This window comes from Jaculus jaculus, chromosome 18, assembly GCF_020740685.1.
Source record: "Jaculus jaculus isolate mJacJac1 chromosome 18, mJacJac1.mat.Y.cur, whole genome shotgun sequence".
NCBI lineage: Eukaryota > Metazoa > Chordata > Mammalia > Rodentia > Dipodidae > Jaculus > Jaculus jaculus.
The window spans coordinates 19,855,931-19,869,605 of record NC_059119.1 but is presented as its reverse complement, the minus strand read 5'-3'; the positions used below and the strand labels follow the sequence as shown (position 1 = coordinate 19,869,605).

At 53.1% G+C, this 13,675-nt stretch overlaps 1 long non-coding RNA gene across 1 annotated transcript in view; it reads left to right on the top strand.

Moving 5' to 3' along the window:
* Positions 1-13,675, top strand: part of LOC123455803 — a 38,375-nt gene that overhangs the window by 473 nt on the left and 24,227 nt on the right. Inside the window, exon 2 of the long non-coding RNA XR_006634149.1 lies at positions 6,153-6,279. This is a non-coding gene — a long non-coding RNA (uncharacterized LOC123455803). The remainder of the gene's footprint in view (positions 1-6,152; positions 6,280-13,675) is intronic.

Sequence of the window (13,675 nt, the reverse complement as noted above, 5' to 3'; positions counted from 1 at the left end):
AGGCAAATGCATTTGCCAGCTTTGAATTCATTCTCAAGGTTCTGACGGGTTGGCAGCCGTGAACTCAGCCTGGAATTCCTGAGGGCACAGACTACCGCTCGGGTCCATAGAGACTAATGTGAGGTGGGAGGGGTCTGGGTGCAGCGAGGCAAGGGACTTCTTAATTTTCTCGAGGGAAATTCTGCCTCCCCTTGTCATTATGTGCTAAGGAAAGCTCCCCTTTCCAGCCTCAGCCTTCTGACCCGTCTCATGGAGTGGACTGTCAGCAGGGTTGCTCCCCCACCTACCCACAGGTGGCAGCTGAGCACCCTAGAGAGGATGGGTGGCATGAAATCATTTCCAGGCCTCTAAGGGAGGTTGCGGCGGGGGGGGGGGGGGGGGGGGTTGGCGGGGGGGGGGGGAGTGCTGGTCCCAGCACATTCCTGTGGAAGGGAGCTCCTCCTTGGCCTGTGGGTGGCCCAGGTTCACAGGTGTGGGGTGTGGAGGGGCCAGCCTGAGAAATCCTGAAAAGCCTGACTTAGAAGGTGGGAATTCAACTTGCTGCTCCAGAGTCTCAGCTATCCTTTCTCCCAGCTATCCACAGCATTGCAGCACCCAGTAAGCCATGGACAGCCCCCAACACACACACACACACATACACGCACGCACGCACGCACTCACGCACGCACGCATCTCCAAAGCTCCCACTGGAGTTTGTGAGTGTTTAAGGACCCGGGAAGCAAGAATCCAACCTCAGCCAGTTCCTGTCACCTTGGTGACCGCCTAGGTCAGGACCTCCTCTCCACCCCCACCCCTTGCTTGAGTAGCTAGCTGGCCAGGAAGAAAGGGATGTGATGATGGGTGTGGGGGGGGGGGGTTGGCGTGTGTGTGTGTGTGTGTGTGTGTGTGTGTGTGTGTAAGCTCCTGTACAGATGCTCTCCACCCCTCTTAATCCCCCCCCCCGTCACCCACCTTTCTTTCTTTTTTTTCTTTGGTTTTTCGAGGTAGGGTCTCACTCTAGCCCAGGCTGACCCAGAATTCACTATGTAGTCCCAGGCTGACCTTGAACTCAATCCTCCTAATTCTGCCTCCGGAGTGCTGGGATTGAAGGCTTGCGCCACCGCGCCCGGCTTCCACCCACCTTTCTGACCAGTATTTACATCTTGAAAGTAGGAAGTGGTTTCACAGGGCAGAGGAGCCAAGCAAGACCCAACCTCCTTCAATCAGAGCAGGGTTGATTTTAGCCTCCTTTGCTTGGGGAACATGGTCTTTAAGGCAGCAAATGTGAGAAACAAAAAAAAGAAAAATCCCACTCAGGCTTCTGGGGATCCCGGGCCCCAAGTCCCAGGACTCCCAGGCACTTGCTGACTCTAGTCCTCTGCCCAGGAAGTAACTGGGCAGATTGGCTCCCTCTGGGATCTTCAGAGAAGCTGTGACTTAATTAGTGCCTATTGTGTACACATCCTAGGTATTCGCTTACTGTCTGCAGTTATGTGTACTGCCATTCCCGCCAGAGGGAACTAGACTAAGTGATGTCCCTAGCTGGGGTCAGGGTGAGAACTCAGACCCTCATTAGCACATTTTCTTGGTTGCCCCCCCCCTGCAACCCCAACTCTGTCTGAGACTCTATATGGTCTTAAGGCAAGTAGCTTCCCTTCTCTGCACCTCTGTAAACCAAGGGACAGATCTCATGGAAGTGGTCAGCTTTTGCTGAGGCCTGTGTCCTGAGCCCGCACTCTCAGCTGGGGCAGACGGTCTGGGGAAGAGGCAGAAAGGAGGATGCCATCACACCCCAGCCACTAGGAGGTAGAAGATGTACTTGCCAGGCTAGTGCAGGCCCATGAATCCCCTGGCTTCGGTGCCCACTGGGGGTGTGGGCACTGCAGACCTGGCTCATACCACCTTCCAGCAGGCTTATTAACTTCCTCTAGTTTTCTGCCCTCGTGGAGCCCTGAAGACGGAAGAAAAAGAGTGTATCGCTTAGGCCTGGGCTTGAGACCCAGGAAACAGGAAACTCAATGGCCAGAAGGAAGACAGTGGTGGGAGGCTTGAGGACCCTGGGGAACTCACTCAGAGGGTCTATTCAGGGGGCCAGGGAGATGTCTCAGCAGCTAAGAGTGCTTGCTGCACAAGCCTGAGAACCTGACAGGACCTGAGCTGGCCTGAGTTCAGTTCTCACCGTCCACATAGAAGCTGGGCATGGCCGGGTGTGGTGGCGCACGCCTTTAATCCCAGCACTGGGGAGGCAGAGGTAGGAGGATCGCTGGGAGTTCAAGGCCACCCTGAGACTACATAGTGAATTCCAGGTCAGCCTGGACCAGCGTGAGACCCTACCTCGAAAAACCAAAAAAAAAAAAAAAAAAAAAAAAAAAGCTGGGCATGGCTATATGCATTCCTATAACCTCAGTTCTGTGAGGCATGGAGACCAGAGAATCAATAGGACTCACTGGCCAACCAGTCTGACTGAAAGAAAAGGTGGCTCTGGGTTCATTAAGACGCAAGGCAATAACACGGAAGAGCAATAGGGGAGGGCACCCCGATGTTCTCTGACCTCCACATGCACGGACACGGGACATGTGCACCTTACATACGATGGGCATACACTATACGTGCACTTGCTACGCTGGGTGCGGGCAGGTAGGCCGGCGCTGGGACAGGCGTGGGTGGGGGCCATTCCCGCCTCCGCGCTCGCGGCGTCTAGAGGCATTTGAACTGCTGCAGCAGAGGCGGGAGATGAGTCAACCTCACTGAGTGTTCAGCGTGGGCATGTGCTTTGGAGTGCCCTCTCCCTTGTCTCCACTGCCAGTGGCTGCTGCCGAGGCTGGGGAGTGAGACTGGGCTCCAGACTTGGTTTCCCCTTGGCATGAAGAGCGGGATCCCGTGATCACCTCACAGCCCGGTCCGGTGCAGATGAAATGTCCTTCCAGGGACTTTGGGAAACATTCGTCCACCTGCCAGGGACTGGCCTGTGGTCAGAGCCCCCACAGGGCTTACGGTCATTCACCTGGTGTGGGGTCCAGGCAGCTTTGGGCCCTGCAGAGCTCTGAGCCTGGACCTCGGAGGGGGATGGTTGGCCCAGCGTGGCCTGTGCCCTCTAGCACTCTGGAGGCCTCCGAGGCTCTGCCCCTTCCTCCCTCGCATTTGACCTGGATTTCCCCTCCCATCTTGGAGTAGTGCCTCCCAGCACTGGCCTCAGGACCCCGTCCCACTTTTCCATGGACCACTCCTCTGGGGTTCCACCACCCCCCTTCTTTCAGCAGGAGGCCCTGAGAGAGGACTCTGAGTGTCTGCCCTCCGGAGTGGGTCGCCAGCATGTCCAGTCTGCCCCTGCCTGCCTGCTGGTTGGCTTGTGTCTTTGTTTCCCTTATCCACCAAGTGCGTCAGCTCTGGACACACAGATGGGCCGCACGGAGCAGCCCGATGGCACTTTGGCAGCTGGCATTCTGGGAGCTTTCCACCCTTGGCCTGACTTAGGACTTGACCTTAGGACTTGAGGGGAGCCCTTGTTTGGAGAGGCCCCTTTGGCAGGTTAGAAGCAGGAATCGGGTCTATATGGAGAAAGGTATCTGGGACTAAGGCCATTTGGAAGTTTTAACATCTTTTGAATTTTTTTTTGTTTTGTTTTTCAAGGTAGGGTCTCGCTGTAGCCCAGGCTGACCTGAAATTCATTATGTAGTCTCAAGGTGTCCTTGAATTCATGATCCTCCTACCTCTGCCTCTCCAGTACGGGGATTAAAGGCATGCACTACCATGCCAGTCTGTGTGTGTGTGTGTGTGTGTGTGTGTGTGTGTGTGTGTTTTGTTTTTCGAGGCAGACCTGACTCTGCAACCCAGGCTGGTCTTAAACTCAAGAATTTCCTTGCATTTGCTTCATGAATGCTAGGTTTATAAACGTGAGCCATCACATCCAAGTAGGACCTGATGTCTTGTGGCATCTTTCTCGTGGGCACACCACGTCCTCTGATCCTCACAATGGTGCTCTAGCAGTGAGATGGCATCTTGTCCCTGCCACCTGGCTGAGGAGTCGAGAACCAGCATTAATGCCCACACTCCTGGAGCGCCCATGGCCTGGGAGGCTGGGAAGCTCCAAGAAAATGGAGCACAACTCCTCATGGCTGCTCCTGACCCTTGAAGAATAACGCAGACCTTCTAGTTTCCCTTGACAGCCGGGCTTCACATGTGCTCGAGCCTTCTCCTCATAGTGGGTGGCTCCCAGGAGTACCAATATCTCATTCCTACTCCTCCTTACCTGCCTTGGCACAGGCTTTCCCTGCTTTACTCCCTCCTATCCTTCAAGGCCACATCTGGAGTCACCCCCTGGGGACCCCATCTTTTCACCACCAGCCAAGCTCCACCCCTGCCTGCAGAAGAGCAATGACTACTTGGTGACTTCCTGCAGACCCTGAGTCGCTCATCCACTTGGACGCCTCTGGCTGTCGCCTGAGCTGAGGTTTCGGACTAACGTTATGCTCACTTTTACAGATGAGGAAGCCGAGGCACGGGAGGTTACATTTGTCCAATGTGACACCTAGCTGTGAGGAGCGTGCTTGGAACCTGTTAACACCTCCTCCTCCCCCAGCTACAGGATTATTCACTGTGCCATCCTATGACCCCAGCACCTGACGGGCTGGTGGGCAGTCAGGTGTGGTGAGAGGTATAGAACGTTGGCAGACCAGAACTACATACTTCTAGGGGGCTTCCAAGGCTCTCAAGAAGGACTCCCCATATCCAATGCCATTCGGAGAGTTTTGGGAAAGAAATGTGCTGGCATTGAGTAGGGCCTGAAAGGCAAACTCTGGTGGAGGCTGTGGGGAACCAGATCCGAGTGGGGCACGGACCTCCCACCTAAGGTGACACAGAATCATCAAAACTCCCAGAACGACCTGCCTTCTTGCACATTGCGGCTTGCCTTGGGGGCCCTGCGACTGTGCTCTTTCCAAGGACGCACAATCCCAGAGGCCTCCGGGATGCTGAGCTGTTCAGTGAGTGCCTCTGGTTCTTCTCCCCCCTAATTAAAATGAAAGAGAAGAAGAAAGGAAGAAATCTAGGCATTGTTCCCAACTGCAGCTGGTGCCAACCAGAATCCCGTCACCCAGGATGGAGCAGGCGGGGGCAGCCCAGGGTCCTGTGTGGGACACGGGCCTTTCTGTGTAGCTGCTGACTGGGGGCCCTGCTGACACCCTCCACCTGCCTTCCTGGCCCTGGCTCTGAGTTTCTCACGGCCTTCACCCCCTTTGCAAAAATCTGATGCTATGTTTTCAATATTTTATTTATCTGAGAGAGAAAGAAGCAGATAGAGAGAATGGGATGCCAGGGCCTCTAGCCTCTGCAAATGAACTTCAGACACATGCGCCACCTCGTGCATCTGGTACTGGGGAATTGAACCTGGGTCCTTAGGCTTGTGCAGCCAAGCACCTTAACCACTGAGACATCTCTCCAGTCCCTCAGATGCTGTTTTGAGGGCCGGAGGAGCACTGCCACCCCCATGTTTTCCTTCCTCATCCACCCACAGCCTGGGGTGAGCTGAAACCCCTCCCAGCCAGCCAGGCCCCTACCCTGCCAGGAGAGGACTTCCGGTGCCCGTCTGAAGAAGTTGCCTGTCTGTGTGTGCCATGGGTTTTGCTGTGCATGCGTGCATGTACGTGTGTGCAGTTGTACGCGTCCTGTGCGCAGGCATTCAGAAGTCAGAGTAGAGCCTGTGTGGCCTCCCCTGCATTCCTTTTGCCCTTCATGTTGTTTTCTCAAGACAGAGTCTCTCAGTGAAACTTAAAACTGCCGGGTTTTGGTCAGTCTGGCTAACCGGTGACCTCCAGAAATTCTCCTGTCTCTGTCCCCGTTCAGGATTAGGCTTACAGGCATGCATGTCTACACCTGTTTGTTGTTGTTGTTGTTTATTTTTATGCATTTATTTGAGAGTGACAGATAGAGAAAGAGAGAATGGGCACCCCTGGACCTCTAGCCATTGTCAACGAACTCCAGATGCATGCGCTTACTTGGGTGCTGGGAAATCGAGCCTCGAACCAGGGTCCTTAGGCTTCACAGGCAAGCCCTTAACTGCTAAGCCATCTCTCCAGCCCTACACGTGGCTTCTTACGTGAGTGCTGGGAATTGAACACAGATCCTCGGATATATGTGTGCAGCCAACACTCTTACCTGCTGAACCATCTCCCCAGCCCTAGGAGTTACGTGCTTTTCTCCTCCGTGACATCACCTGAGACACTGGTCTGGTATTAGCCGCCATGAGAGGACCACGTGAGGATTTCCCGCCCACTCCCGGAAGCCAGCCCTCTGCTCACACAGGTAGGTGTGAAGGAGGCCTAGGGACCAGCTCTACAGAGACAGAGTCATCCACTGACCCTCTCCCTTTGGTCTGCAAAGGAGCAAGTTGCCAGCAGACGCACAGCCATCTTGTTTTTATCTCCCTTGTCATTTCTGGTTACGCTGCTTCATACCTAGACCCCAGCTCTCCAAGCCAAGAGCTGATCTCACCCCCAGCCATCAATCCTAAAAGAAAAGCATCCCGGGTCGCAGCCAGCATCCACCAGGAACCCATGGCTGCAAAAGAGTGTGAGAAGCTTCCAGAGCGAGCTTGATCAATCAAGCTTCGTCCATCCCTTGTGGGGACAATGCTTTTGAGCTTGTAAAAAGCACTTTCTGTCCCATGTACGTGCCACCGCAGCCAACCTCAGGCGGCAGATTGTGCAACACACTCTGAATGTAGTGGAAGAAAACAGGAGTTCAGCGGGCTGGAGAGATGGCTTAGTGCCTAAGGCACTTGCCTGCAAAGCCTAATGACCTGAGTTCAAGTCCCCAGTACCCACGTAAAGCCAGATGCATAAAGTGGTACACGTGCTTAGGGTTCACTTGCAGTGGCTAGAAACCCTGCTACACACGGTCTCTCTTCTCTATCTTTCTCCGTTTACAAATAAAATGGAAAATTGGAAAAAAAAAAAAAAAGAAAGAAAGAAAAGAAAATGGGAGTTGAAGGTGGTTAGCCAAGGTCATACAAGTTGGTTGGGGGGGGGGTTGCTGTTTCCAGATTTGAACCCTAAGTTACTTGATTCCATGTTACTAAATAAGAATGGGGGACTGGAGAGATGGCTTATCAGTTAAGGCATTTGCCTACAAAGCCAAAGGATCCCGGTTCGATTCTCCAGGACCCACGTAAGCCAGATGCACAAGGGAGGGTGCATGCATCTGGAGTTCATTTGCAGTGGCTGGGTGCCCTGGTTCGCCCATTATCTGTCTCTCGCTCTCTAATAAATAAATAAATAAAAAATATTTTTTTAAAAAAAGAATGGGACCCAGATAGTGATAGTTCAGAGGATTCCCAATCCCCCTCTCCCCCCACCAGCTAAAGTCTACAAGACAACAAGATCCTCCAACACATAGACCCATTTAACCAAGACTTGTTGGCTACAACATATATGTGCGAGACACCCAGCTAGGTCCCTGGAGACCCAACAGAGGGAGGCAGGTATTGTTTAGGCTGCTATAGAGCCCGTGTCTGGTGGAGGAGTCAAGCCCTGGGCACAAAGCCTCTCTTTCCCAAGGATTCTTGTCCTGGTGTCCTTCCCTGACTGTGTGACATTGGACAAGGTCTTCCACCTGTGTCATCTGTTAGCACAGGGCTTCTCAGGTTCCTGACCTACTCCCACCTTGTGGGTCAAGTGGTTAATGATTTCCTGGCAGGAGTAATTATCCCGATCACTGTTTTCTTTAAACTCAACTTTTCTTGGGACCTTGGAGCCAGGAAGGGGCTCCTGAACTCATCTGACTTGGGTCCCCTTGCTAAGCCAGAAAATCGTAGCCTCATTCCTCCCTGGAAGACTCTGTCTTTCCTTGTAACCTCCCAGAGGTAAAGAAGGCAGGCTTGCTCCCTCGCTGAGCAGTGAGCAGACCTCGGCCCAGTGGCGTGCTTGGTAAATGTTTAACGCCTCGGCCTCCAGAGCTGGGCGCACCTGACTGGTAGTGTCTGATGATTCCCATCGTGTCAGTGCTCCTGCTGCTGGAGTTGGCTGTGAGGGGCTACCAGGGAAACATCAGCCAGCTCACACAGCTCCCCAAAGGGCAACAGCAGGCTGTCCTGAGCCACTCCCAGCAGGCCACAGCAACCCCCGGCCCCCACCCTACTGAGCAGCCTGCTTTAAACCTACTGGCAAGTTCTCTCTGGTATCAAACAAGATATCTACTTGTCGGGAACTCAGGTCTGACGGGGGTGGGCACACGGTCCTCCACACATCTGTGGGAGCTCTTGACTCTGCACCCTGTGACAGGGCCTGGCCCTGGGCCAAGTGGGATGGTGCAGTGACCTCCCTCTCTGTCTATTCTTCTCTCTCCCCACTTCTGTCCCCTTCCTTCCTTCTTCCTTTCCCAAATATTTACTGGGGTTCTCTTGACCACTATGTTGGGTACTGTGGCTATAGGGACCATATATCGTAGCCACCGCCCCCCGCAGCTCTGCCTCCCATGCCTGCCCAGCTCCCAGGCTAGGCTGAGACCCGGAATGGACAAGGACACCCTCTTTCCCAAGCTGCGCTGACCGCCACCCTTTTGCTTCCTGTAGCGGCTGACTGCCGCCCTCCTGAGCCCTCCCAGACCCTTTTATCACTCCTGTTTGTCACTTATCACTTTCTACCTCGGATTACAGCTATTTGTGTACACGGCTTATCTCCCTGCCAGACAGAGAGGCAGCGGGGACTGTTGAGAGTGTGTGGACTTTGGAGCTTTGTGACCTGGCCTTCCACCCCGGCTCTGCCGCTCGGGCCCGAGAGCCTGCAAGGAAGTTATGGCCACCTTTGGGAGCCTCGGTTTCCTTGTCTGCAAAGTGGGCTTGAAGATAAGAAGTTGGAGGATGGCTCTGCCATTCAGTGGGATTAGAAATGTAAACTGCATTTTCGTTTCCTGCAGGGACTCCCATTGCCTTGGAGATAGAGATTGTAACAGCGCCTCCTTTTAGTCTGTTAACAGTGGACGTGTATAAAGCAAACTGTATACCACGTTTTAACCTAAGAACTTACATATACTGTGAACCTTACATATATTTCATCCTCATAACACGCATGCGACATTGGAACTGTATTATTATTTCCATTATAGATGAGTGTACTGGCTTGGTGGAACATGCCTAGAATTCCAGACTTGGGCTGACAAAGGAGTACCATCAAGGGAAATAAGAGTTTAAGAGACTGAGGCTAGCCTAGGAGAGACCCTGTCTCAAACAAACAAATATGGGACTGGAGAGATGGCTTAGTAGTTGAGGTATTTGCCTACAAAGCTTAAGGACTCAGGTTCGAGTCCCTAGTACCCACATAAAGCCAGATGCACAATGTGGTGCATGGGTCTGGAGTTGATTTGTAGTGGCTGGAGGCCCTAGCGCACCCATTCTCTCTCTCTTCCTCTTTCTCCCTCTCTCATGTTTATATATGTATATTGTTCAAAATAAGCTGGACTCACTCTTTAGCCCCAACATTGAGGAGGCTGAGATAGGAGGGTCGCTGTGAGTTCAAGACCAGCCTGGGCTAGAAAAAAAAAAAAAAAAAGCTAACAGAAAAATCAAAAGGATAGTGTGGGCACAGAGAGGTTAAATAACAAGTAGAAGATCTCCCAGCTCATGAGTGGAAGAGCTGAAGTTTGAATCTGGTCTGGAGCCTCATTAAACTTCACGTTACATGACGATGCTGTACGTGCTCCTGGCGGCTTATGGGCTGAATATCTGGAGGGCTCCATGATGCTCCCAGCCTTGGTACATCTTGCCCTGACCTAGAGGTAGGGGTGGAATGTGCCAAGACAAGGCCAGCCTTCCCCCTAGGAGCCCCTGAGAGCTAAAGTAGTGCCAAGAGAGGATAGTTCATGGTCTATCGGGGGACAGGGCGTGGAGATGCCACTGAAGGATAAGGCAGTGTGAGGAAGATCACGGACAGTAGCATTTGTGATGGGCCTTGCCCAGTGAGGAGCCAGACCTCAGTGGACAAGCAAGGGCACGGATGTGCAGACATCAGGGTCCACCCAGGTGTCAGACCCACGTTCCATGCACCCCGTGCAAGGGGCTGAGCGGCTGCTGTGCACCGGGGGAGGGGCATGTTAATGTTTGTTACCAGTCCTTGGCTCTGGGGGCCTTGGAAGCCCCGAGCACACTGCAGGGCTGAGATGGCTGGGCTGTCATGAGCGGCCTTCTTTGTTGTCTCTGCATCCAGCTCTGTTCCTCAGAGCGTCTGTTTCCCCTTCTGCAGAATGGGCGTGCCGAGGGAGTCTTTGGAGCCAGCTGAAGAATGAATGAATGAAATGGGTGAAAAGAGGGAGCTGCTCCTGCTGGGGCAGGAGGTAGGTGGGAGGTACACATGTGGGGACACAATGAAAGAGAGGTATGGTGTGAGTGATACAGGAAATGGGGTTCCTCTGCCAATGCACCCAGATTCTTGAGTGTCATGAATTTCATGAAATCCACAGCCCAGAAGACAAGGTTCACAGAAAGATACACACACACACACATTAATATTACAAGAAAAGAGAAACAGAAGAAAGACAGAAAGAATGGGCACACCAGGACCTTCAGCCACTGCAAACTCCAGATGCATGTCCCACTTTGTACATCTGCCTTTACATGGGCACTGGGGAATTGAATCAGGGTTGTTAGGCTTTGCATGCAAGCACCTTAACTGCTGAGCCATCTCTTCAGTCCCCCAAAAGATTTTATTATATCTTAGAGCTTTAGGAGAGAGAGAGAGATTTACAAGAAGAGGAGCTTGAAGGAAGACATAGCTCTTGCCCAACGAGGCAAGAGGGGTTTAAGAAGCCCATCTTGAGACTTGGGTTGGGGTTTTTATTTATTTGTTTTTATTTTAGACAGAGGGAGAGAGAGAGAGAGAATTGGTATCACAGGGCCTCAGCTACTGCAGTCAAACTCCAGGTGCTTGCGCCACTTAGTGGGCACATGCGACCCTGCACTTGCCTCTTTGTGCATCTGGCTTACGTGGGATCCGGAGAGTGAGACATTGGTCCATAGGCTTCACAGGTAAGTGCCTTAACTGCTAAGCCATCTCTCCAGCCCTCAAGTTTTTTGTGTGAGCCCCCTGGATGGGTAACTGGTCTAGCCAGTGTAGTCCTGACATCTGGTGTCAGGATTTCTGGAAAAGAACAATTGTCCCAGAAATCTTCATTCCTTAGGAAGAGGTTCTTGGAAAGGGACTAGAGGACTCCCTAAGGGTGTAGAGATTTAAAAAAGAGGACAGACCCCCCTCTGACCTGTAGTAAAGTGTGATGACCTAGATCGCCCCCTACAGGCCCAAGGACAATCCCCACATTTAGCAAAGAAGTAGCTATTTACTCTGGGGCCCCGTCGCCCCTAAACTGTCCCATGAGGGGCCCAGCCTGGTTGGTTAGGGTTAGTGGACCTGACTTGTGAAGCCCCTACCACATGCCCTGTTTTCCTGGCACTGCCAATGTCTGCCCAGCCCTCCTGACATCTGGCAGGACAGCTCTGTACTAAGCATTTCTCCTCCCCCCAACTTGGGGCAGCCTGTGTCCCCTAAAGGACTGGATGTACTAAAGCATCCTTGCCCAACGTCCTCCTGTTCCTCAAAGCCACACCTTGAGTACTCTCAATTCAAATCAGAAACTCAGGCAAGGAGAGGTTAAGCCAGGTGGCCATATACAGAGGTTCCATGACAGGTCAGTCCCCGGGGGATCCTGGAAGGCAGGATGGAGAGCTGTGGGCCATCTGAATTCCTTTCCAGCAGGGTTCTGAGCTACCCCATACATCCAGAGCTCCCAGGGAACTCCAGGACTACACTTTCTCCTCCTCTGTGCCCCCAGGTGTCCCTAAATCCACAAGCTCAAAACTGTTCTCTCAGGACTTTTCACGGGCACTAGAGGCCCTCCCTCAAGCACGCCCAGTCACAGATTCACAGACACGCGTGCACGCGTGTGCTATTCACCGTGCTCCAGACACATGAGTGTATGTGGGCTTTGGATCATGGATCCGTAAGCCGGCACCCAGGTGCCGGGAGCACAGAAATTGCAGACGTGTACGTCCACAGTAACGCCACAGAGTTCCGTGCCCAAGCTTCCTGGCTCTGCAGCCACCCCCAGCCCAGCCTCCTTTCTGAGCTGTTGAAGTTGGAGTTCAGTGGCTTCCCCCATCCCCAGTCCACCCATATCACTGCCCCTGCCCGGTCTCCAGTATAACTGGGTCTCAGGTGTGTGACGGGGGTTTAGTTAAGGTGGAAAGTGACCCTTCCCCCAACCCAGGCAGGCTCCCAGGGCTGTGCGAGGAACTGCAGGTAGAAGAGGGTGAGTTAATCCCTCGCCCTGGCCCTCGGGCTCACTGTAATGCTAATTTCCTCTGCCTTTGATCTACACTCCCCCCCCCCACACTCCACACTGCCCCCCCAACCCCGGCCCAATTTGAGCTGGAGCCCTAGAGCGCGGCACGAGGTTGGAGATTCTGAGGCTCCCAGGGCATATAACCACATGCAGCCATTGGGGTTTTGTCCAGGGAAGGGGTCTCTGGTTACTGGTGTGGAATTGGTAATGCACTGTCTTTTACCAAAACTTTCTCCCTCCTCTCACTTTCCCTCTCCTGTCCTGAGAGGCTGTGGTGAACCCATATCACGCTGGAGCCCACAGTGCCTAGGGAAAAGAAACCCAGACCCTGAAGCCAGGCTTGGGGCTCAGGTCTACCTACCAGCCCGGCAGCTCACGGGACCTCAGCCGAGGGGGAGGGGTTTGTTGCAGTGATGTTTGAAAACTCCTTCCTTCCTTCCTTCCCTCCTTCCTTCCTTCCTTCCCTCCTTCCTTCCTTCTTTCCCTCCTTCCTTTCAGAGACAAAGAAAGAGGGAGAAAGAGAGAGAGAGAGAGAGAAAATGAATGAATGAATGAATGAATGAATGGGCATGCCAGGGCCTCTAGCTAAGGCACATGAACTCCAGACACATGTTCCATCTTGTGCATCTGGCTTTCCGTGACTACTAGCGAATTGAACCTGAGTCCTTAGGCTTCGCAGGCAAACACCATAGTAGCTAAGTCTTCTCTCCAGCCCTGATTTTTCTTTTTTAAACTCCAACATCTATGGAGAGTTCCCACAGGCTGGAGAATGCTCACACATACACAGTCTTCCATATGGTCCCCACAACTCTTAGACCCATTTCACGGGGTGCAGGAGTGTCACCTGGAGCCCTGTGGGAAGTTCAGAGGCCAAACCTGAGATGGTAGCTGACAGGAGACCCTCAGTGACCAGATCGGGCGAGGAATGGGCGTGACGCTGTGGAGAATAAGCTGGGTTTCTTTCCCTAAGCTCCTGTCTGTGCCCAGCCTCGTTCTGGAACTGGCTGGACCTGGGAAGAGCCCAGACTCCCGCAGTGCTGCAGAGCAGGGTTGGGGTACCTTTGAGGATGCCAGTCTCTTGGGATCTCAGAGGCCTCTCAGCCAACCTGGCCTTGCGATAGCCCTGTAAACTTGGGCATGCACATAGTTAAGACTATTACATTATATTTCCTATATACAAAAGACTATTTGTGGGGCTGGAGAGATGGCTTAGCGGTTAAGGCGTTTGCCTGCAAAGCCAAAGGATCCTGGTTCAATTCTCCAGGACCCACGTAAGCCAGATGCACAAGGGGGCGCATGCATCTGGAGTTCCTTTGCAGTGGCTGAATGCCCTGGTGCGCCCATTCTCTCCCTCCCTCTCTCTCCTTCTTTC